The sequence below is a fragment of the Rhinopithecus bieti genome, unplaced genomic scaffold, assembly GCF_001698545.2.
Source record: "Rhinopithecus bieti isolate Rb0 unplaced genomic scaffold, ASM169854v2 scaffold_20310, whole genome shotgun sequence".
NCBI lineage: Eukaryota > Metazoa > Chordata > Mammalia > Primates > Cercopithecidae > Rhinopithecus > Rhinopithecus bieti.
Genome location: NW_016810331.1, coordinates 1,224,269 through 1,247,534, shown reverse-complemented (window position 1 = coordinate 1,247,534; position 23,266 = coordinate 1,224,269). Strand labels below are relative to the sequence as shown.

General features: G+C 45.0%; 1 protein-coding gene and 1 long non-coding RNA gene across 5 annotated transcripts in view; one reads left to right on the top strand and one right to left on the bottom strand.

Moving 5' to 3' along the window:
* The window catches only part of RASSF4 (Ras association domain family member 4), a 35,375-nt gene extending 31,704 nt beyond the window's left edge, over window positions 1-3,671 (bottom strand). For 2 of the 4 annotated variants that reach the window (XM_017891720.1, XM_017891722.1), the window contains exon 1: window positions 3,549-3,671. The gene's annotated coding sequence lies outside the window, so the exon portion shown is untranslated. The other 2 variants (XM_017891721.1, XM_017891723.1) reach the window with 1 other exon arrangement.
* Window positions 3,672-6,529: 2,858 nt separating this feature from the next.
* LOC108541951 (uncharacterized) overlaps window positions 6,530-23,266 on the top strand; it is a 31,584-nt gene continuing 14,847 nt past the window's right edge. The window contains exons 1-3 of the long non-coding RNA XR_001889126.1: window positions 6,530-6,668; window positions 11,639-11,690; window positions 15,749-15,909. This is a non-coding gene — a long non-coding RNA (uncharacterized LOC108541951). The remainder of the gene's footprint in view (window positions 6,669-11,638; window positions 11,691-15,748; window positions 15,910-23,266) is intronic.

Here is a 23,266-nt window from a genome sequence, read left to right as displayed (position 1 = left end):
CACCTCCGCTCCCGACTTGCCCTGGGCTGACCACACAGGCCTGGCTCATCTTTACTCCCCGCTGTGGTCCTGGACTCTCACTGACAGGTCTCTCTGAGTCCAATCCAGCATCCAGGCCTCCCTGATACAGTTCCCCTTCCTCTGAAAGCCTGGCCCTGAGCACCCATGTAGATCACAGACCAGCCTTCCCAGTGGGCAAGACTTCTGGCTTCTGCCCTTGTTTCAAGGCAAAGCAATTTGGGACAAGAAAACCATTTCCAATTCTCCTGCTCCCCCTTACACCTTAAACATACAATCCCTGGCCCTGGAACCCCCTGAACCACTCCTCAACTTCCCCACCAACCAGGCTCACCTCCTGCCTATGGAAGAGAAGATCTGGCCGAGTGCAGTGGCTCACGCCTGTAATCCTAGCACTTTGGGAGGCCGAGGCGGGTGGATCACCTGAGGTTGGGAGTTCGAGACCAGCCTGACCAACATGGAGAAACCCCGTCTCTACTAAAAATACAAAAAATTAGCCGGGCGTGTTGGCACATGCCTGTAATCCCAGCTACTATGGAGCCTGAGGCAGGAGAATCGCTTGAATCTGGGAGGCAGAGGTTGTGGTGAGCCGAGATCGTGCCATTGCACTCCAACCTGGGCAACAAGAGTGGAAAAAAGAAAAGAAAAAAGAGAGAGAGAGAGAGAGGATCCACAGGAACAAAGATCTTCTTAGCTATGGTTTTCGGGCCAAACAGGTGCCCAAAATGGGCACTGGCCAATATCCCGATTGCTTGGGGCTGGGAGTGCAATGCAGAGGGGCAGACCCCTCTGGGTGCCTGCTGCTGCAGGGCTGCTCTGGAGGTTCTCTACGGCTGCCCTCATCTATGCTGTCCACTACCCCAGGCCTATGTGCCACATGCCACTGCTGGAGACACAAGGGCCCTGTGAGACACAAGGGTCTCAGAATCTTTTGGGTCATAGAGTCCTTTGGAGTCTCTTGAAAGCTTAGTGCACTCTCCCCAGAAAATGCATGTATGTGCATGTTGCTGCAATCTGCATGCACATGCACACACACACACACACAATTTGCATACTACTGCAGGGGGATGAGACAGTTCTTGTCCACGTGCTCCCAGATCCCCAGATCCCAGGTTTAGAGTCTCTGCTGAAACCTGTCACAGCAAGAAAGAGGAGGCAAAGGAACATCGTAGAGCCTTGCATGTGAATTTTGCTGTGGCATTAACTTGGCCTGTGATCCTAGCATGTTGTGCCATCTCTTGGGCCTCCGTTTAGCCAGAGCTGTTGTGGCAGCTGATACAGAGTTTTCAGGGCTCTTCCCAGCTCTGCAGTTATGGGGCTCAATGACATCCCACCCCTGCTTCCCAAGGTCAGGCAGGGCAAAGGGAGTGGGTTCTGGGCCTCTTCCTCCACAGTATATCCTAGGGAAGAAGGTGGGATAGCCAGAAAAGGAGACCCTGGGAACAAGTTTCTCTTTAACAAAAATAAAAAACTGTAGAAGCTTTAGGAAGTGCAGCCACTTTCTATTTGATTTTCTTTATTTTAAAACAGTTTCCCCAAAGGTCCTCTGAGAGAGAATAACCACCTGGCCTTTGCAAGGCTCTGGGTTGAAAGCTCTGCTCTGTGACTGCCTGGCTTTGTGACCTTAGGCAAGTCCAGTTCCCTCTCTGAACCTTGGGCACCTCATCAATTAAATAACTATAATTCTCGATGACTTCTGTGAAGACGAATGAGGAGACCTGTACGATGGGCCTTGTGTGGGGCTCTCCCATAATGAAAAGAGGCTCCCATTACTATTCTTACTGACACTGGGAGTCAGGGACTCTGGAGAGACAGTGGGGCCCCAGACATGGGAATGTGAGGCCTCCCTGCAGGAGTGGCCATGAGTGAGGAGAGAGTCTGAGTTGACCACTGAAACCAGGCCCCAGACCCCAGGGTCCCAGGGCAGAGGGCTTTCTGGTAGTCCTCCTAGTTAGGGTCTCCCCTTTGAGGCTTTGCACTTCCAGAATCTGAACTCTGACACACACCCAAGTTTCGTTCATGTTCTTTGTTATCTGTCATAGTCCACTTGGTCCTGACCCAGGGGGACCCTGGACATTGATTCTGTTCTCGACCTCCAGGCCACCCACTGGAGCTTCATGGTGGAAATACAGGCCCGTCTCCTGAGTTTCAGATAGACACTTTAATCTGTGGCATCAACATTTTTATTGTCAAATCACCAGCACTACACATAGAAAGAATTATGGCTAGAACTAACGACAACAGCCTTCACATACACTGACAAAGTGCTGAAACAGCCCATGACAATTTCCGGGAGCGTTTTTTTAAACCTAAGTTTAATGAGTTTCATCTCTCCTCTTCTCTCCTTTCCTCTTTCTCCTCTGACCCTCTCCCTCCCTGTCTTCTCCCCTAACCTGCTGTCCTGGCAGCAGTAGCTAAGGAACCACACAGAGGAACAGAAGGCAGGAAGGTCTACATTTACCTGTTACTTCACCAATTCATTTCTAACTATTTTTAAAAAAATAGTTTTTGGCAACAAATCCTGATTGACACCTTAGTACTGTAGGCAGTTAAACTACAGCAAAGCCAGCGAGGGGCTCTTCTGTGAGTGCACAGCATAGCTTTGTAGTCTAACCTGCTTGGGTTCAAATTCCAGAAGCCCAGTCCTTATTTGCTGTGCGACCTTATTTAATTCCTCTGTGAAATGGGGCTCCTAAAGCTCTCCTTACTGTGTTTTAAGAAAGTGCTGGCCCTGGCCTGGGCACTGACTCTGGTGTGAGATGAGGCCTCCCTCCCTCCGCTGTGCCAGGTTAATGAAAACACTGAGGCATCTTTTGGAAGTGGGAAGTGCAGGACGGGTCCGGAGTCAGGAGCCCAGAAGAGCAGGGCAGCAGGCAGGCTGAGCTTGGGAGACTAGGGGTGAAGAATAAGAGACCCAGCGGCACAGCAAGCCCTGGGTTCAAATCTTGGCTACATCACCAACTCACCCGGTAAAGGTGGACAATTTTGTAACTCTTTAAGCCTCAGTTTTCTCATCTGAAAACAGGATAACGAAAGTAGGACTCTCACTTGCTGTGAGGAGTAAGAGGCATATCGTGTTAAAGCACTTGGCCCAGAGCAAGGCAAGCCCTCTACAGACAGCGATTGTGAGACAGACCCCTGCTGCTATCATCTAGGCGTTCGATTTCCATCAGTGAAATCGGAGTTGTGCCAGAGGCCTCTAGGCTGTCTTCCCAACTCTAGGATCAGTACTTCTAGGAAACTAGCTAAGGACAAGGTGAGCAAAAAAGGTGTAGCCAGTGACCGCACTCACCTGTCGTGCTCAGGTTGTAGCCCCTCAAGTGCTTAACAGAGGTGCCAGGCGCAGTGCCCACTCTCAGCAATGAGCCCGGAGGCCCGCAATGCGCCAGGCTGGCAGGGGGAGGGACCCTGTGCGCTGCGGTCGAAGGGCACAAGTGCCCAGGCTTCAGCGTCCCTGCCTGGTGGCAGTCCTGGGTCGGAGGGGATGGTCCATGGACGCCCAAGCACTCTCCTACTCGTTCGTCACTCACCGTTCAGTCATCGCGCAGTCCAGAAGCCACTGCATGTGTCGTGCCCTCGCTTGCACCGGAGCTGCCCCCGCAGCGCCTGCCGACCCCCGGCTTCAGCTCCTCGGGACCAGGCCCGCCCAGCACCCCGCCCCTCGCCCCTCGCCCCGCCCCGCTCTTGCCCTGCACGGCCAATGGTGCCGCCCCGCCTCTTGCCCTGCACGGCCAATGGTGCCGCCCCGGCTTCTTCGTCCCGCCCCGGGCACGCCCCTCGCTTCGCACCGGCCAATGGCACAGCCCCGTACGCCACGCCTAGCCCCGCCCCGGGAACACCGGTAGGGTCTGGGAGCCGGGGGGTGCCGGAGGTGCTGCGGGGAAGGTTAGGGGCTTGTGACCTGATAGGTGTCCCCAGGCCATTGCTCAGCGCGCGGCGCGTTCCTGAGTTCCCGAGGGCGCCCCGGGACGCGCAAGAGAAAGCAGTCCGACTCAGCCCCGAGGGGTTCGGTGTGCGGGCGGCGGCCAGGGACTTTGCGGGGTAACGCGGACTCCTGGACTTCCAACAAAGGCCGCTGCGCAGGCGCTGCAATCACTGCAGTCACTTGTCTGCATGCCTGGTGGGGCTTGGGGTCTGGGGAGGCTTATTAGTAAAGCCCGAAGCATTTGCTGTTTATTGTTCTAGGGGCACCTTTGTACAGCCTGGCTGTTTGCTTGGCATGGCCTCTTAGAACTTCTTATCGTTTAAGAAATCCGATCTGGTGAATAAGAAGTTAGTTTTTCTCTACCAGTCACTGCCTCCTGGACGGAGGTTTGCCAGCAGAGAGGACAGAAAACCACAGGCCATTTGGGGAACTGGAAACAGTTCAGTGTTTCTGGGGCGTGGGGGTGGCAAGGCGGGGCATGGGGTTGATGGAAAACATTTGTAATTTCTGCTTTATCTCACCATTCCCAGCTCTGACCCCTGGACCTGTTCTCTCCCACCCCTAACATAAATCATTTCAGTTTCATTCAACATGCGTTTCCTAATATTTTTAGGGTTTCATGGCCATTTTAGAATCTGATATATATCTTCTAGAAAACGCAGGTGACCACATGCACCAAAGTCAGCCTGGAATTTGAGTCTCATGGGTCCCTGAACCCCGACTTAGAGGGGCTTTGCTTGCATGGCTGCTGTATGACTTATGTTGCAACCTCCACCTGCAAAAAGTGACAGGACTGAAGATACCCAGTTCAGGGGCTCTCCCATTTCTGCGTTTGCTTGAATTTTTGGAGAATGGCCCATCCTTTGACAGCTCTGAGGGTCCCTGTGGTTGATGACTTGTCATGACACATTTGCTGTTCCGCAACCCTCATCAAAGCTGAGACAAATAATTGGGTGCTTCCAAAGGTTTTTTAAAACAGTGGGTAAAATTCAATATAGCTGTCAACCTCTGAGCATGAGATCCTAAGAATTTAATCACTCCTGATAGGAGAAGTAAACATAACACAGGGTGATATAACAGTTTCCTTGGGCTCTCTGGAGCTCAAGTGTGAATCATTCTCTCTGACTTAGTTAATGCTGTTCACAGGGCCATGACTGGCTCTGAGTGAGGACTGGGTTTGGGACAGCAAGCCCATGTGTCCTGTGCACCTATTGCGGCTCAGACACTATGCTAGTGCTTTACATTGGGGATCCCATGCAATTCCCTCAGCACTCCTGGGCAGTTGGTATTACTCCTTGCATTTCTTTAAATTTCCATTTTTATTTTAGATTTAGGAGATACATGTGCAGGTTTGTTACAATTGTATATTGTGTGGTACTGAGGTTTGGGCTTCTATTGATCCTGTCACCCAAATAGTGAGCGTAGTACCCAGTAGGAAGTTTTTCACCCCTTGCCCCGTTGTCTCCCTTCTACTTTTGGAGTCCCCAGTGTCTATTGTTTTTATCTTTATGTCTCGGTGAACCCGATATTTAGCTCTTGCTTGTAAGTGAGAACATGTGGTGTTTGATTTTCTATTTCTGTGTTAGTTCGCTTAGGATAATGGTGTCCAGCTGCATCCATGCTGCAGCAAAGGACACATTGTTATTTTCTTTTATGGCTACGAGTGCTAGAATTTTACATCAGACACAAGTGTCCATTGTCAGCATCCTCAGTTCCCTCAGAAGGAGGGTTCACCTTTTCTTTCAGGGTTCAATAGAACTGGGTGTGTTCTCCAGCTCACTTATGGTGGAGGCTGCTGATCCTGTCGGTTGCCAGCCAATATCCACTTCCTTCTTTGCAAAAAGAAAGAGAGATAGGAAAGAAGGAAAAGGAAAGGAAGGAAGGAAGGAAGGAAGGAAGGAAGGAAGGAAGGAAGGAAGGAAAGGAGGGAGGGAGGGAGGGACGGAGGGAGGGAAAGAGGGAGGAGGGAGGGAGGGAGGAAGAAAGGAAGGAAGGAGGAAGGGAGGAAAGAGGGAAAGGGGAAGAGAGGAAAGAGAGAAGGAGGGAGGGAGGGAAAGAGGGAGGGAAAGGAGAGAGAAAAACCAACTTGTCTGTAGCAGCAACATGCCAGCCCCTAGTTGTGGCTCATGCCCACTTGTATTTTTCATACTCTACTTACAGCCCAACAGTGGGTCATGAAATTAACTTAGTTGATGATGTGACTAGTACTTAAACAAATGCAAGGGAAAATATCAGTGTACAGCACAAACAGTAAATATAAGTTGTGTTTTGTGGAAATTTTTGTTTGCTTTCTTACTGTGGGTTACAGTTAAAAAAAAAAAAAAAAAACAGCTGTCTAAGTCTTGACAATCCTTTTCATAGTTTTTTTCAGTGAAGCTAGAGGTGACCATGAGACCTACTTCTGGACACAGAGACAGGGGAAAGTGTGCTGGGGGAGGAGAGATCTGAGGGATGATGAAGATAACTTCTGCTTTCCTGGTAGAAAGAACAGATGTCTCTCCTGCCTGCCTGTCTCAAATGAGTACATGATGTGTAATATCTGGAGCATTGGCAGCCACGTTGAGATCATAATGCAATATGTCCACATGCTGAGGCTGGCAGAGCATAAAGATCAAAGGTGTCTGGATCTTTCTTAACATCATGAAGCTTCTGCACCATCCCTGCACTGCCTACTCCAGACTCCCTACCATGGAGAAAAATTAGCGCCTATTTCTTCAAGGCAGAGGTTGGTAAACCTTTTCTGTACAGTGCTGGATAGTAAATATTTTAGGCTTTGTGGGCTAAATGGTCCGTGTCACACCTACTCACCACTATTGGGGTAGTTTGAAAGTAGCCATAGACAATATGTAAACCAAAGGACATGGTTGTGGTTCTCATAAAACTATTCTAAAAAATGGATGGCAGGGCTATATATAGTGTGCCAACCCCTTTCTTAGATGATCTTGTTCCCTAATTGTCTCTCTGACCTCATCTGCTCCTACTGCCTCTTCTTCTTCCTGCTCTGATCACACTGTTTCTCCCAGACACCCAGCCTGTTCCTGTCAGGGTCATGCCTTCCCATGGAGGACTCTTTCCCCAGATGTCCGCATGCTCCCTCCTTCCCCTCCTTCCCCTCCTTCCCCTCCTTCAGGTCTTTAATCACAAATCACCTCCTTTTTAAGGCCTTCCCTGGGCCCTCTGTAAAATGCCCCTCCCTGACCCACGCGTACCACTCTGGCGTGCTGTATATTCCAGCTCTTTATCATGAGCTCCTAGAGGAAGGGACACTATGCTTCCTGAAACGCTGATTCTGTCTGAATTGTCACAGTGTTTAATCAATATTTGATATATGATTGATTTTTTTTTTCTTTTTGCCAGATTCAGGTAAGAAAACAGACTCAGGGAGGCCGAGATCCCCCTCCAAATGACACGTACAGATAGCGGTAGAGTCCAGGTTTGTGCCTGGTGGCCCCATGTGGTGGTGTCTGTACCACCCAGGAGTGAGGGAAAAACAACATCTACCTGTAATGGAACATACTGGGTCTCAGGGGAGCCAAGGCCACAGGGAAGTTCCTGCAAGACTTCTTGCTCCAGGGCGCCACCCAGTAAAGGAGGCCTTTGGAAGTCCATTAAGTGAGCAGGGCATCCTGTTTATCGTGGGCAATTGCATTCTTTTTGGCCTTCCTACCTCAGAAAGACTTAGGAAATGCTGTTATTCTGCAAACAGTTCAGACTGGCTTGTAAGATCCATAAAAAGACAAATGGAAACACTCACAAGCCAATGTTTTTATGAAAGAGCCACAAAGGGCAAATTTAGGTTTGATTTGCAAGTAGGGAAGCTCATAAGAACCTAAAAGCCTGATAAAGCCTACCGGGCCCATCTGTCAGAAAGGCTGCTCTGTGTGGTTTTGGCTTGAGGCATCTTGGCACCAGGGCTCAGCTTCCAAAAGACCGAAAAATTACCTTCTTCCCTTTGGTGCTCCCAGGATGAAAAGGCTGGGTACAATCACGTGTTGTTGAGATGTAATTTAGGTTTTGAGGCCTGAAAATAGGTTTATATATCTTGATGTAAATGATATTAATAATGAGAACCATTTTCAAGCCATTCTCTTAAGACAGTAAATAGGATTTTGAATTAATTTCTAATCGATCTGATTGATTCCTTAAGGTCTTTTATGGATGACTTTATGTGATTTTTCCCCTTCATTGTATCCAACATTACATTAAAAACAAATGACTTCTACCTTTCTTTCCTTCCTTCCTTTCTTCCTTCCTTCCTTCCTTCCTTCCTTCCTTCCTTCCTTCCTTCCTTCTTTCCTTCCCTCCCTCCTTCATTCCTTCTTTCCTTCCTTCCTCTTTCTTTCCTTCTCTCTTTCTTTCTTTCTCTTTCTCTCTACCTCTCTTTCTCTTTCTCTTTCTCTCTCCTTCCTTCCTTCCTTCCTTCCTTCCTTCCTTCCTTCCTTCCTTCCTCCTTCTTTCTGTTTTCCTTTCCTTTCCTTTCCTTTCCTTTCCTTTCCTTTCCTTTCCTTTCCTTTCCTTTCCTTTCCTTTCCTTTCCTTTCCTTTCCTTTCCTTTCTTTCTCTCGCTCTCTCTCTTCTTCTTTTTTGGCAGGTCTTGCTTGCTCTGTACCCTAGGCTGGAGTGCAGTGACAATCACAGCTCACTGCAACCTTGACCTCCTATGCTCCAGCTATCCTCCCATCTTAGCCTCCTGAGTAGCTGGGACTATAGCCATGTGTCACTACACCCAGCTAATTTTTAAGTTTTTTTTTATAGAGATGGGGTCTCTCTATGTTGCCCAGCTGGTCTCTAACTCCTGGACTCAAATGATCCTCCTGCCTCGGCCTCCCAAAGTGCTGGGAATTCAGGCATGAGCCACGATGCCCCACCACAAATGACCTTTTCAATCAATTTTTCAAAAAGTCTGTGTGATTCCAAATGTGTATTCTTTAGAAAACAGTTGATGTTTGTGTGTGCTTGGCAGGAAGAGACCACGTACAGAACGTTTCTTGCTCTGTTTGCTTTGGTGAAATCCTTGAGCAATGAGGCCATCCCATTGCATGATCTTAATATACAGAAGACTTTGTATTTACCATCAATTTTCAGGTGAATTCTCAAAAAATCTGCATACCACTTATCTTTTCTTTCTACATGAAATAGTTTTGATTAACTCCATTTGTTAGCATATAAATAATAACTTTAGGTAAATATATTTTACCCATACCAGAGGCAGACTAGAAATGATAATTTATTCTCCAAGTGCACATAAAGTTTAATGATATATGCTGCATAAGTGCGTCCTTGTTAAACACACACACACACAAATGCAAGATTTTATGTATTATTTTTCCATTATGATTATGCTTTAGAAAACCCTTTGCATCCTACCCTGCAGAACTAATAAGTGTGTGAGCACAGGGTTTCTGTAGGAGGGAGGGAGCTTGTTTTAAAAGATAATATCCTTAAAAATTGCTGCTGAAACTTCCTTTTGGGGAAAAAATAAGTGCTTGGCTCAATCACTTTCTCTACTTGGTCTCTGAGAAAAGGGTGAGCTATCTGACCCACGTCTACTCCAAATACATCTATGAGGACAAGGATGGTCTGAAAGCCCACATGCAGAGAACATAACTAGGCCTGGTTTTTTGATGAGCCAATAGCTTTTTCCCTTTATCCTCACCTCCCTATCTTCCGGCTACTGGAAATATCTATCTATCTATTATCTATCTATCTATCTATCTATCTATCTATCTATGTATCTATCCATCTAGATATAGATACAGATTTATCCAACAGAACAAGCTGGAAGGCTGGAGAAGGACATCTCTCCACCTTCCTAGGCTGCCCCTGCCTCCCCAGGACTGTGTCACCTCCCCAGCCATCCACACTTCACCACCCTCCAACATTGCCTTGGGCTGTTCTCCTGTGGGGCCCAGACAGTGTGGGGCTGCTGGTAAGCTGATTGTTATTAATGGACGTTGTAACTGCTGTGAGTTGATAACATCTTAAAAAAAGACAAAAATAATTACGGTGATGCAAGACTCCTGAACAAACTGCATTTTCAATATAACTCTAATTTTAACAACATCAGAAAGCGACTTTATGTTGTTCAATATTTTGATCATTTAACAAACAGCAGCATTGTGAAAGGAAAGTAGGCACAAAACAGTTCAGTGTAGGAGGTTTACAGAAGGACAGCGCTTCTCAAAGGAGAATGTCTTAAAAATGAATTTTCCTCCACAAAGAGCCCGATGTTGCAGCTTAGGCTCCAGAATTCCTATGAATAGTGAGATATGACTGAGATGCAAGGCTGTGAACAAGTAAGTGATCAGGACCTTCCCTCAAGCCAGGATGTGAAACAGCCAAAGGAAGTGGAGACCTCCCAGATGGAAAAGGAAAGGAACCTTGAGAGGGCACAGCACAGATGCACAAACAAGGGCGATCTGTCCAGCTCCGGGACTGCATGTTTTAAAACACACCATCCTCAGGGCATTCTGGGAAAATCCACCAGCCAGACAGTGTGGCTGCTCCCATGTCCTGGAGGGAAGCTCTGTCCTCTCCATCTCTTTCAAGTATGCAGCTTCCAAGGAATGTAAAACATTCCCCAAGGGGGAAGGGCCAAGCTGGCCCACAGCTAGCAGACTTGACCTGTTAACCCTGTGTTCAGTTGAGTTGACCTCACCTCCCAGCCTGCCATCAAAGCCACCTCTGTTAAGCGTCCCATTTGATGGGGGCTGCCCATGCCCAAGCTGCCTTCCCAGTCTTCCTAACTGTGAACTAAGGACTAGTGTTTGAGAAAGGATAGAGCCATGTAATTGCAAATTGTCTTAAGTTTTGTCTCATTTGGAGATCATCTCTGGCTTTTCACCTTGAAAACTAATGCTCTCAAAATAATGAATAAGCTGTCGACCTTACAGCTGAGACAGAATTAGAACGATTAGTGGATTAATCAGGGTTATTCCAGAGAAACAGTATATGTGTTTATATATATCTCCCATTGAGTTCAAGAAAGAGATGGGTGTAGCTAGCTGGGTAGCTCACTATATAGCTAGATAGATAGATTATAAGGAATATTTGGCTGGTGTGATTGTGGGGCTGCCAAGTTCAGAATCTGCCGGGCTGATCCCAGCAGGCTGGAGATTTAGGTTAGTTGATATTGCAGTGTTGAGTCTGAAATCTGCAGGCCAGCAAGGTGGAAACTGAATCAGGGTTTCCATGTTGCAGTCTTGAGGCACAATCGCCTCTTTTTCAGGCACTTCAATCTTGGCTCTTAAAGCCTTTAGTTGATTGGATGAAGCCCACCCACATTACGAAGGGAAGTCTTCATTACTCAAAGTCTGCTGATTTATATGTATGTGTCATCTGAAAAAAATACTTTCACAGTGACATTGAGACTGGTGTTTGATCAAACACACAATAGGCTAACCAAGTGGACACCTAGAATTAACCATCACAACCAGTAAGCGTGGAGAGTTTGACCCACAGCTTATACTCATGTTTTATCAGGATAGATTCTGTGGCAGAGCATGGCCTGATGTCAGGGCATTCCGAGGCTCCTTAGCATGTAATGGTGCCTCTTTTTCCTGGGATTTCTTCTATCTGTGCAACCTGTGGCAATTTTTGAGAAATTTTGCTACTCCATTGGTCTAATGAATCAAACTTAGGGATTGGCAAACATCTTCAGTAAAGGGCCAGATAATGAATATTTTCTTATTTGCAGGTCGCACTATCTCTCTTGCAACTGCTCAAGCAAAAGCAACCATAGGAAATATGTAAGTGAATGAGTGTGGCTGTGTTCTAATAAAACCTTATTTACAAAAATAAGCAGAGGGCCCCATTTGGGCCACAGGTGAAGAAGAGTTTGTATGACATCTCCCTTTGGCAGGGATCTTTTCTCCCTGCCAAACATGGTGAAGGGGATGGATAAGTGACACCATGGACTGGGATACTTTTAGTTGTGAGGAATAAAAAACCCAAACAATGGGGATTTTATGCCCTCACATAATAAAAATCCCCAGCAATGGGTAGCTCCAGACTTAGTTTATTCAGTGTCTCAAAGTCATCTCGAAGGACCCAAGTTCTTTCCGTCTTTGCTCATTGCCATCTTCAGCATATTGGTTTAATTCTCCTTGATATTTGCAAATGACTTCTGTGCTTTCCTTCAGACACACACACATTCAGGGGAAGAAGAGGAAGAGTGTGTTCCAGTGAGGCTCCTTTTATTTTTTTATTTTTTGAGAAATGGTCTCGCTCTGTTGCCCAGGCTGGAGTGAGTGGCACGATCACAACTCACTGCAGCCTTGACCTCCCAGGATCAGGTGATCCTCCCACCTCAGCTTCCTAAGTAGCTGGGATCACAGGTACACACCACCACACCTGGCTAATTTTTTGTAGAAATGGGGTCTCACTTTGTTGTCCAGGCTGGTTTCAAACTCCTGGGCTCAAGCAATCCTCCTGACTTGACCTCCCAAAGTGCTGGGTTTACAAGTGTGAGCCACGGTGCCCCACCTGGTGATCCTTTTAGTACTGAGGGAAGGAAACCTTTCCCAGAAGCTTCCCAGTCACCTTCCCTTTCTTCCCATTGGCCAGGGCTAGGGTGCAGGCACCTTGGGGAGCGTAGACCACTGTGACTGACCCAGTGCAGGACATAGCTGGCCAAGAGGAGGAAGGTACATGAGCCAGGACAATTCAAGCTCCATTAGAAAGCAGGGGGTCAATAGTGTCCCCTGGAAGAAGCCCTACAATGCCTGCCACAACTCTGCAGAGTCCCAGCAGCTGAGGGGGTCTATTCCAGGGGCAAGATCACGGCCTGCAATGTGTGAGCTAGGTCTCAAGAGGGAGAGAGGGAACAGGCTGGAGAGATGAAAGTCCGGGAGAGCAGCTCCTCTGGAGACCACCGTGCATGAGGAGTGAGGTTTGAGGCAGCTGGGAGAGGACCCAGAGATGGGGAGAGATAGAGGGAGTATGGCCAGGAGCACAGGGGGCCACTCAGGCTAGAGAAATGGGAACTGAAAATGCTCTGGTGAAGGGGAGAGCAGCAGCTGGGCCTGAGGCCAGAAAAGCCCCCATGGGCTGCTGGAGGTTTGGGGAGGTGGCAGTGAGCAGTGTGCTCAGGGCACAAGAGGCTTTTGGAGGCTGAGTGCTGGTGGACTCTGTTTGCCAGCCTTCTTTGTAAGTCCCAGGAATTGGAGCACAGCAAGCAAGAATAACAGGAGACCTGGGCCCTTAGAAGAAAACTGAGGAGCAGCCTGGATGTCCATGTTGTGTTCCTGAATATTAAGGTGACATTTTCTTGGCCACTTCTTACTTGCATGGTGTTGGAGAGACCCCGCTGAGGCTAGGATTCTTGTTCTGGTCTTGGAGGTGGCAGGAGTGGGGCCTGGTGGGAGAGCTTGGCACAGCTCCCAGGCTCTGCTGGGGCCCAGCTCCACTCAGGAACTATCAGCCACTCAGGGAAAACCCAAAGGGCACTAGGCCTCCAGCAGTGTGAGCAGCACAGTGTGGGCCATGCCAAGGGCAGGTAGAGCCCACTCCACCTGGCACTGTATGTCTGGGTGCAGGTTGCTTAGTGCTCATATTGGAAATGGCCTCTGAGTAAAGGTTGCACAAAGGCGAGAATGAAGTCAGCAGCAGTCACAACCAAAGTGGGGAGTGGCTCTGTTTGCCTTCTCCACCTGAGCTAGTGCTCCCCTTTCTTGTGCTTCCTTTATCCCCTGCATCAATCAGCCACTTTTTCCTCCTCTTCCTCTGCACTGCCACACCCCACCCTGAACACTTAGCATCCCAGGTGACTTAGCTGGAGGCAACCTGCTATGGACTGAATTGTGTTCCCCTAAATTCATATGTAGAAGCTCTAATCCCCAGTGTGTTGGTGTTAGGAGGTAGGGCCTTTGCAGGGTGATTGGATCATTTGCATGGAACTCTCCTGCATAGGATTAGTGCTTCTGTAAGCAGAGACACAAGAGATGTCTTCTTTCCCCCAAGTGAGACTATAGCAAACAGGCAGCTGTCCATGACCCAGGAAGCCAGCACTCCCTAGAACCTGACCACGCTGTCACCCTGATCTTGGACTTCTAGCCTCCCCTCCAGAACTGTGAGGAAGAAATGTTTGTTGTTTGAGCTACCTAGTGTATGGTATTTGTTATGGCTGCCCGAACTGAGTGAAACAGAACATTTGGGGTCACCTGGTCAAAACCCCCTTTGTTCAGATGATGAGAGGAGAGAGGCCCAGGTCATAGGGCAGGTGAGGTCTGTGGCCAGCCTCAGACTTTGGTTTCCTGACGGCATTAAGAATCTCTGCTCTGAGCCTGGAATGAATACAGGCTCTAACTGTTTTTAGCTGTGTGCAAATTACCATGCACTATGGTTTCCCATCTATGGAATGGAGCTTAAGAGACCTGGCCTCACAGGCTCTGGGGATTGGAGGAGATGGAGCAAGCAAAGCGCTGAATCCACTGAGGTCTCAGTGCTCTCTGGTTATCATCATTGTTGATACACCTGCTTGTCTTATATTCTTTGTACTGCACAAACACCTTCTTGTTATATATGGAAAATAAATCCACCTGCTTCAGATTCTGATGGACTTGGCCATGCTTCCTTTGTCCCGAGATAGACAATGATGTGCATGATAAGATTCTAGCTCTGCTTCTGAAACTCAACTCAAATCTACCTTCCCAGACTTCCCTCTGCCTGACTTTCTCTCACATAGCACACTGTTTGTGATTTTACTGTAGTGTCATATCTGCCTCATATCAGTCACACATTTGGCTTGTCTAGAGAGCACACAGCATGCCAGACTCACCCCTTCAGTCTAGCACCTTGTGTGATGCCTGGTCCACACAGTAGGTGCTTAATAAATGTTTGCTGGGTTAAACTGACTTTTGCCCTTAGCAACCTGTTCCTAAGTTTATGCTGGTGCTGCTGGTTTAAAAGAAAGGAACATGTTTCAATGTGGAAAGAGGAACTCAAGACTTAGGGCCTGAAATACCTCACCCAGTTTCCTGGAAGTTGGAAACTGAAGCTATAGTGGGCTGGTGGCACCCTCACCCCTGGTGGAGCATGTGCAGCCTCAGGTAGAAGCACCTATTTAGGGACAAATGAATAATCAAAGGCATGGCCCACTTGCTTTAGTCTTTATCTGCTCTTTAAAGGGAAATTTGATTTGAAACTCACAGAGGCTTGCATATCAGTGAGGTGGTAAACATCTCCTTAGATGGGCTCTTGCTGCTGCCCCAGTTATTCCCAGTACAACCTTCTCTGGTTCTGATGCTCCCCACTTCCTCCAGATCCCTGTCCTGAGACTATGCAAGCTTTCCAGAGCTCATACTGTAAAAAGAATTGCATGGCATTTGTTTAGACTTAGTGCTGGATTTTCCTTGGGCTTACTCTTAAGTTTGGGCAAATGCTCCCTGGTAATGTACACAGCTGGGCATCCCTGAGGCTTAGAGCTGGCAGGACCTTTTGGGATGGCCTCATCCCTTGGGTTGCGTGTGAGGAATGACCCAAGGCTCCAAATCCCAGTAGAGTCAAGTGGGACCATACTCCTGGACTCTTGACTTCCTGGATGCCACTATTCTTTCTATGCAGCTCTCTCACCCTTGTCATAATGGGAAACTCAGGGAATAACATTCCACTTAACTGCAACTTGGCTTCTCAAAATACCTCTTCTCTTCTGTGCAAAGATCGTGACTCAGTTCTTCCTTCTTCTCTGGACAATGACAAGACATTCAACCAGTCAAGCAAGTCCCATGGGAAATCCCCATTTTGGCCAACAGAGACAGTTCCTTTTTATCTCCCGAGAATACTACTATCCTTTTGCTCCCCTTTTCAGGTAGTCAAATAGCTGACTGTTCACCAGCAGGCTAGCAGCTGAGCCCGGGGCTTTGAGGGACAGATGACAGCTGGATGGCTGACCAGCTTGCAGAGAAAGCTTGAAATCTTGGGCACACACGGAATGGAGCAAGAAATTTTCCCATTTGGGCATACCAAAGAGTAAGTTCTCTTTGAGAAATTGGCGAGGAGTGAGATGGGGTTGAATTCCAGGAAAAGGAGATGAAATTTGTTTCTCAGGCAAACATGCCATCAGCAAGGTACGAGCTTTAGGCTGAGCTGACAGCAGCAAATAGGGCTTGATGAGCATGACTTCCAGCCTGCAGAGAGAGCTGCATCCCAGCAAGAAGGGAGCAAATGGCACCAGAGCAGCTGTAGGCACCAATGTCTCAGGAAAGAAGCATTCCGGGGCTGGGAGGATCCTGCCAATACTTCACTTATGTCATCATATTTAATTCTCAGCCATTTGTGGAGGTCAGTACTATTATTATTGCTTCTTTATAAATGGAGAAACAAAGGCTCAGAGGAGTTCCACCAGCTGGCCACACAGCTGGTGAAGGGTGGATATAGGGCTCAAGCCTAGGTCTTGTGTACTTGATGGTCAAAGTTCTCATCAGTGAATTCCATTTCCTCATGGTCATGGTAAAAAAGTAAAAATTAGGAGTGGTACTTTAGGACTCAGTAGCTCAGATGCCCCATTTTCTAGCAAAACAACTATTTTACTGGAGAAAATGATAAATATTAATTCATTTAAATCTCTGGAATATGTCCTAAGGGCACACAGCAAATGGAAAAACATTAATTTAAGAAAATCTGCTAAATTTTGGTAAAAACAGTGAGGGAGAGTCCATAGCATTTGAACCATAACCCACTCCCCTACTCTCTCTCAGCTCTGCCTTATGGAAACTCTGCTCTAAGGGCTCTACTCTGGGCAGGTGTGGTCAAGAACACAGGGGCTTCCTCTCCCTACAGCTCTCAGTCTAGGCTATAATTTCACTCTGGGAGGGGAAAGAGGCTGGTGTTTCTCATCCCACTTGGCCCTGTGTTGCAGAAGCTTTATTCTAGGGAGGCACGGCCTAGATGACTAAAGTTTACTTTCTCTTCTGAGCACCGAGTCATTTAGCAGAAGCTCTATTGCAAGAGCAACAGGTTGAGAATACTGGAGCCTCGATTACTCCACCCCAACTCACTCCTAGGGCAGAGATTCCATAATGAAAGGGTCAAGCTGAGAATACCAGGGGCCACTTCCCTATTACCTACTTGTAGAGCAGAAGTGTCACTTCCTCTAGTACCTACCTGTAGAGTAGAGGTGTCACTCCAGGGAAGCAGGTAGCTGTTTCCACTCCCAGCTCCTGTGCAGTGCTGCAGACATTCTACCCGGGGAGAAAACAGACAGTAAGAATGAAGAGCTTATAGCTCTGCCTGAGAGGAAGGATTTTGTTCAGAACAGGATGTGGATAATTCTGTGCATCATACTGTTATTGAAAACAATGAATATCTTGGGGAAAGCAATTAAAAGAGTGCTCATAACTCCATGAAACTGGTAGCAAAAAACAAAAGGGCAGGACAACCAGAAATTTAACAAATAACTGGGAAAAGAGACAGCCAAGATCCCAAGAGCCCTCTTGGCATCACAGTCAATTCTGGGAATTGGGAAGGCTGGGCAAATACTAGGCTGTACCCACTCAGAAGCAATCAGAGCAGAATGTGGGGCAACTTATATATATATAAGTTCTAATGTTTGACAGCAGAGTAGGGCGACTATAATTAGCAGCAATGTATTGTATATTTCAATGCTGCTAGCAGAGAGGAATTGAAATGTTCCCAACATATAGAAATGATAAATACCTAAGGTGATGGGTAGCCCAAGTACCCTGACTTGATCATTATACATTCTATGCATGTAACAAATACTCTCATGTATCCCATAAATATATAATATTTTGTGTATCAATATAAAAAAGCAAAATGGGATGTATAAATCCTATCATATCAATAACATAAAATGTAAATGAATTCAATGATCAAATCAAAAGGTGGTGGTTACTGTATTGGATTAAAAAACAAGATTTAACTATATGTTGTCTACAGGATACACACTTCAGTTTCAAAGACACAAATGGTCAAAAGTAAAAGATGAAAACCTGATACACACTTTAGTTTCAAAGACACTAACAGGTTGAAAGTAAAAGATGAAAACTATTTCCTGGACAAATAGCAATCATAAGAGAACTGGAGTAGCTACAGCAATATCAGACAAAATTGACTTTAAAACAAAAAAGTTACTAAAGATAAAGAGAGACATTCCATAATAATAAAAAGTCAATGCATAAGAAGATATAAAATTACTAGCTTGCTTGCATCTAACATTAGAGCCTTGAACACATTAAGCAAAACGTAACAGAACTGAAGGGAGAAACAGGCACATTAATAATAATAAAGACTTCAATACCCCACTTTGAATAATGCGTGGAATGAATCAGATGATCAACAAGGATATAGAAGACTTGAACAACACTACAAACCACTTAGACTTAACAGACTCTACAAAGCACACCATCCAACAACAGGAGAACACACATTCTACTTAAGAGCATGTAGAACACCCTTCAAGGTAGACAGTATGGTAGGCCATACTACAAATCCAATACATTTAAAAAAATTGAAATCATACCAAGTGTGTTTGCCAACAACAATGGAATTGAGTTAGAATAAGTATAAACTAATTAATAGCACACTCCTAAATAACCAACATATCAAAAGAAGAAATCACAAGGTAAAATAGAAAATACTTTGAGATGAATGAAAACAAAAACACAGTATATACTAAAACATGAAATGCAGTTACAGCAGTGCTCAGAAATTTATAGCTGTAAATGTCTATATTAACAAATGCATGGCCAGGTGTGGTGGCTCACGCCTGTAATTCTAGCACTTTGGGAGGCCAAAGCAGGTGGATCACCTGTGGTCAGGAGTTTGAGACCAGCCTGGCCAACATGGTGAAACCCGTCTCTACTAATAATACAAAAATTAGCTGGGCATGGTGGTCCACACCTGTAATCCCAGCTATTCAGGAGGCTGAGGCAGGAGAATTGCTTGAACCTGGGAGGCAGAGTTTGCAATGAGCTGAGGTCACGCCATTGCACTCCAGTCTGGGCAACAAGAGCGAAACTCCGTCTCAAAAAACAAACAAACAAACTAAATAAAAACAAAAAACAAAACAAAACAAAACCCAAACATATCTCATACCAATAACCCTACTTTCCACCTTAAGAAACTAGAAAAATAAGAGTTAACTAACTGCAAAGTAAGTAGAAGAAAGGAAAAAATAAATATTAGAAAAGAAATAATGAAATAGAGAATATAACAACAAAACAGAAATCAATGAAAACAAGTGGTTTCTTTGAGAAGATTGACAAAATGGACAAAATTTTGCTAGATTGACCAAGAAAAAAAGAGAAGGCTTAAATTACTAAAATGGGAAACAAAAAGAGGGGGCATAATTATTGATTTTATGAAAACAAGAGCGATTATAAAGGAATTCTATGCCAACAAATTAGATAACTTAGATAAAATGGACAAAACTCTAGGAAGACACAAACTGTAGAAACTTATTCAAAGGTGAAATTTTCCAAAAATCTGAAGCTCTATATCAAGTAAAGAGTTTGAATTAGGCCAAGGCCCAAATGGCCTCACTGGTGAATTCCACCAAAATACAACAAAAAATGGATATCAGTCTCTCACAAACTCTCAAAAAATAGAAGGGGACACTTCTTGATTTTATGAGAGCAGTGTTACCCTGATTCCAGAATAAGACAAAGACATCACAAGAACAGAAACAGACCAGTATCCCTTATATCGAGAAACACAAAAATCCTCAACAAAATATATCAATATATAAAATATAACCCAGCACCATGTAAAAGAATTACATACCATGAACAAGTGGGATGCATTACATGAATACAAGGTTGATTAAATATCTGAAAGTTAATTAATGTAATGAACCTTATCAATAAAGGAAAAAAAACACATAATCAATTCAATAGGTGCAGAAAGACCATTTGACAAATCCAGTACCATTTCATGATAAAAACACCAACAAACTGGAAGTAGAAGGAAATGTCCTCAATCTATCACAGATTATACAGGGCATCTGTGAAAAATCCACCACTAACATGATACTCAGTGGTGAAAGACGAAATGCTTTCCCCAACCATCAGGATAAAGACAAGGATGTTAGCTCTTGTTGCTTCTATTCAACATTGTACTAGATGTTCTAGCTAGAGAAATTAGGCAAGAAAAAGAAAGAAAAGGCTTCCAAATTGGAAGAAGTAAAACTTTCTATATATGCAGATGATGTGATATTGTATGTAGATAATAACAATGTATCCATTAAAAAAAGATTGTATAATTCTGCATGGTGGCTGACTCCTATAATCCTGGCATTTTGGCAGGCTGAGGCAGGAGGATTGCTTGAGTTCAGGAGTTTGAGACCAACCTAGGTAACATAGTGAGAACCTGTTTCTATCAAAAGTAAAATATTAGGCATGGTGGTGTGCGCCTGTAGTCCCAGCTACTTCTGAGGCTGAGGTAGGAGGATTGTTTGAGCCTGGGAAGTCTGGGCTGTAGTGAGCCGTGATTGTGCCACTGCACTCAGCCTGGGCAACAGAGAAAGACCGTCTCAAAAACAAAATACAAGACTAAAAGACTGTAACTACTAAATTTGTTCAGCAAGTTTGCAAAATGCAAAATCCATACACAAAACCAATCATATTTCTACATTCTGGCATCTGAAAATGAAATTAAGAAAACAATCCCAATCACAAAAGCTTGGAAAACAAGAAAACACTTAGGAATACTTTTAAGAAAAGAAGTGTGAGACTTGCAATTGGAAACTACAAAACACTGTTGAAAAAATTAAAGATCTAAATACATGGAAAGACACCCCACATTCCTGGATCAGAATATTTAATATTGTTCAGATGGAATGGAATACTCCCCAAATTTATCTACAGAGTCAAAGAAATCCCTATTAAAATCCCAGCTTTTTTCTTTGTGAAAGTTGGCAAGCTGATCCTAAAATTCATATAGAAGTGCCAGGGACCCCGAATAGCCAAAACTATTTTGAAAAATAAGAACAAACTTGGAGGGGGCTCAGACTTCTTGGTTTCAGAACTTACCAAAAAGCTATAGTAATAAACGGTGTGGCAATGGCATCAGGATAGACATGTAGATCAATGGGCTAGAGTTGCAAGTTCAGAAATAAACCCTCTCATTTACAGTCTGTTAATGTTTAACAAAGAGGCCAAGACAGTTCAAGTCAACAAATGGTGCTGTAACAATTGTATATTCACATGTAAAATAATTAAGTTAGATTCCACCTCATACCATGTATAACAATTACCTCAAAATTAATCATAGATCTAAATGTAAGAACTAAAACTATAAAAGTCTTAGAAGAAAATATAGAAATAAATCTTCATAACCTTTGGTTAGGCAATGGTTTCTCAGATTTGACCACAAAAGAATAAATAACAAAGAAAAAAAGATAAATTGAATTTCACTGAAATTCAATTGTTTCTTCCTCAAAGGACACTATCAAGAAAGTAAAAAGGGCTGGCACAGTGGCTCACACCTGTAATCCCAGCACTTTGGGAGGCTGAGGAGGGTGGATCATTTGAAGTCAGGAGTTCAAGACCAGCCTGGCCAACATGGCGAAATTTCGTCTCTACTAAAAACACAAAAATAACCAGGCAGTAGTGGCATGCGCCTGTAATCCCAGCTAATTGAGAGGCTGGGGCCAGAGGATCGCTTGAGCCTGGGGGGTGGAGGTTGCAGTGAGCCGAGATTGTGCCACTGCACTCCAGTCTGGGTGACAGACCAAAAAAAAAAAAACAAAAAAAAAAACAAAACAAAACAAAAAAAAACAGTAGAATGTAGAATGACAACCTACAGAATAGATGAAAACATTTGCCAATCATGTATCTGAAAAGGGTATAGTATTCAGAGTACATTAAAAACTCTTACAACTAAAAATAAAAAGACAAATAACCCAATTAAAAAAAAGGCAAAGCATTTGAATAGACACTTTCTTAAAGATGATATTCAAAGGCCAATAATCGCATGAAAGATACTCAACACTATTCGTCATTAAGGAAATACAAAGCCACCGTGCATGCATGACTATAATAAAAAGATGATGACAAGTGTTGGCAAGGAGGTGGAGAAATCAGAACCCTCATACACTGCTGGCGGGAAAGTAAAATGGTGCACCCCCTCTAGAAAACAGTTTGGCATTTCCTCAAGAAGTTAAACACAGAGTTACTATATGACCCAGCAATTCCACTCCCAGATTTATACCCAAGAGAAATGAAACCAGATGTTCACTCAAAAACACGTACATGAATGTTCATAGCAGTGTTATTCTTTATAGGGACAAAGTGGGAACAACCCCAGTGTCCATTAACAGAAGAATGGAAAAGCAGAAGGCAGTATATCCACACAATGGAGTGTTATTCAGCCATGAAACGATATAAAATAAAGACACATGTTACAACATGGATGAACCTCAGAAATGTCACGCTAAGTGAACAAAATCACAAAAAAACCACTATTATACGGTTCAATTTATACGACAGAAAGTAGATTAATGGTTGCTTAGAGCAGGTGATGGGAGGTAGGGAGTGAGTACGAATGGGTGCTAGGTTGTGATTGCTTTGGGGGATGATGAAAACATTGCGAATTTACATTGTGATGAACATAGTTTAAGAATCTACTAGAGGCCTGGTGTGGTGGGTCACGCCTGTAATCCCAGCACTTTGGGAGGCTGAGGCAGGTGAATCATGAAGTCAAGAGATCAAGGCCATCTTGGCCAAGATAGTGAAACCCCATCTCTACTAAAAATAAAAAAATTGTCTGGGCATGGTGGTGCATGCCTGTAGTCCCAGTTACTCAGGAGGCTGAGGCAGGAGAATTGCTTGAACCCTGGAGGCAGAGGATGCAATGAGCTGAGATCATACCACTGCACTCCTGCCTGTTGACAGAGTGAGACTCCATCTACAAAAAAAAAAAGAAAGAAAAAAGAAAAAGAAAGAATCTACTAGAAACTGTTTAGCTGTACACCATTTTTTAAATTTAAAAAATTTTTAAAGACTATTTTGAGACAGGGTGTCACTCAGTTGCCCAGGCTGGAGTGCAGTGGAATGATCTCAGCGGAATGATCTCAGCTCACTGCAGCCTTGACCTCCTGGGCTCAAACCATTCTTCCATCTTTGCCTCTTGAGTAGCTGGAACTACAGGTGTGTGCCACCATGCCTGGCTAATTGTTTGTACTTTTGGTAGGAACGGGGTTTTGCTATGTTGCCCAGGCTGGTCTCAAATTCCTGGGTTCAAGTGATCCACCCGCCTTGGACTCTTGAAGTGCTTGGATTACAGGCATGAGCCACTGCGCCTGGCCTGGCTGTACACTTTAAATTGATGAATTTTATGTTATATGAATCATATCTCAATAAAGATA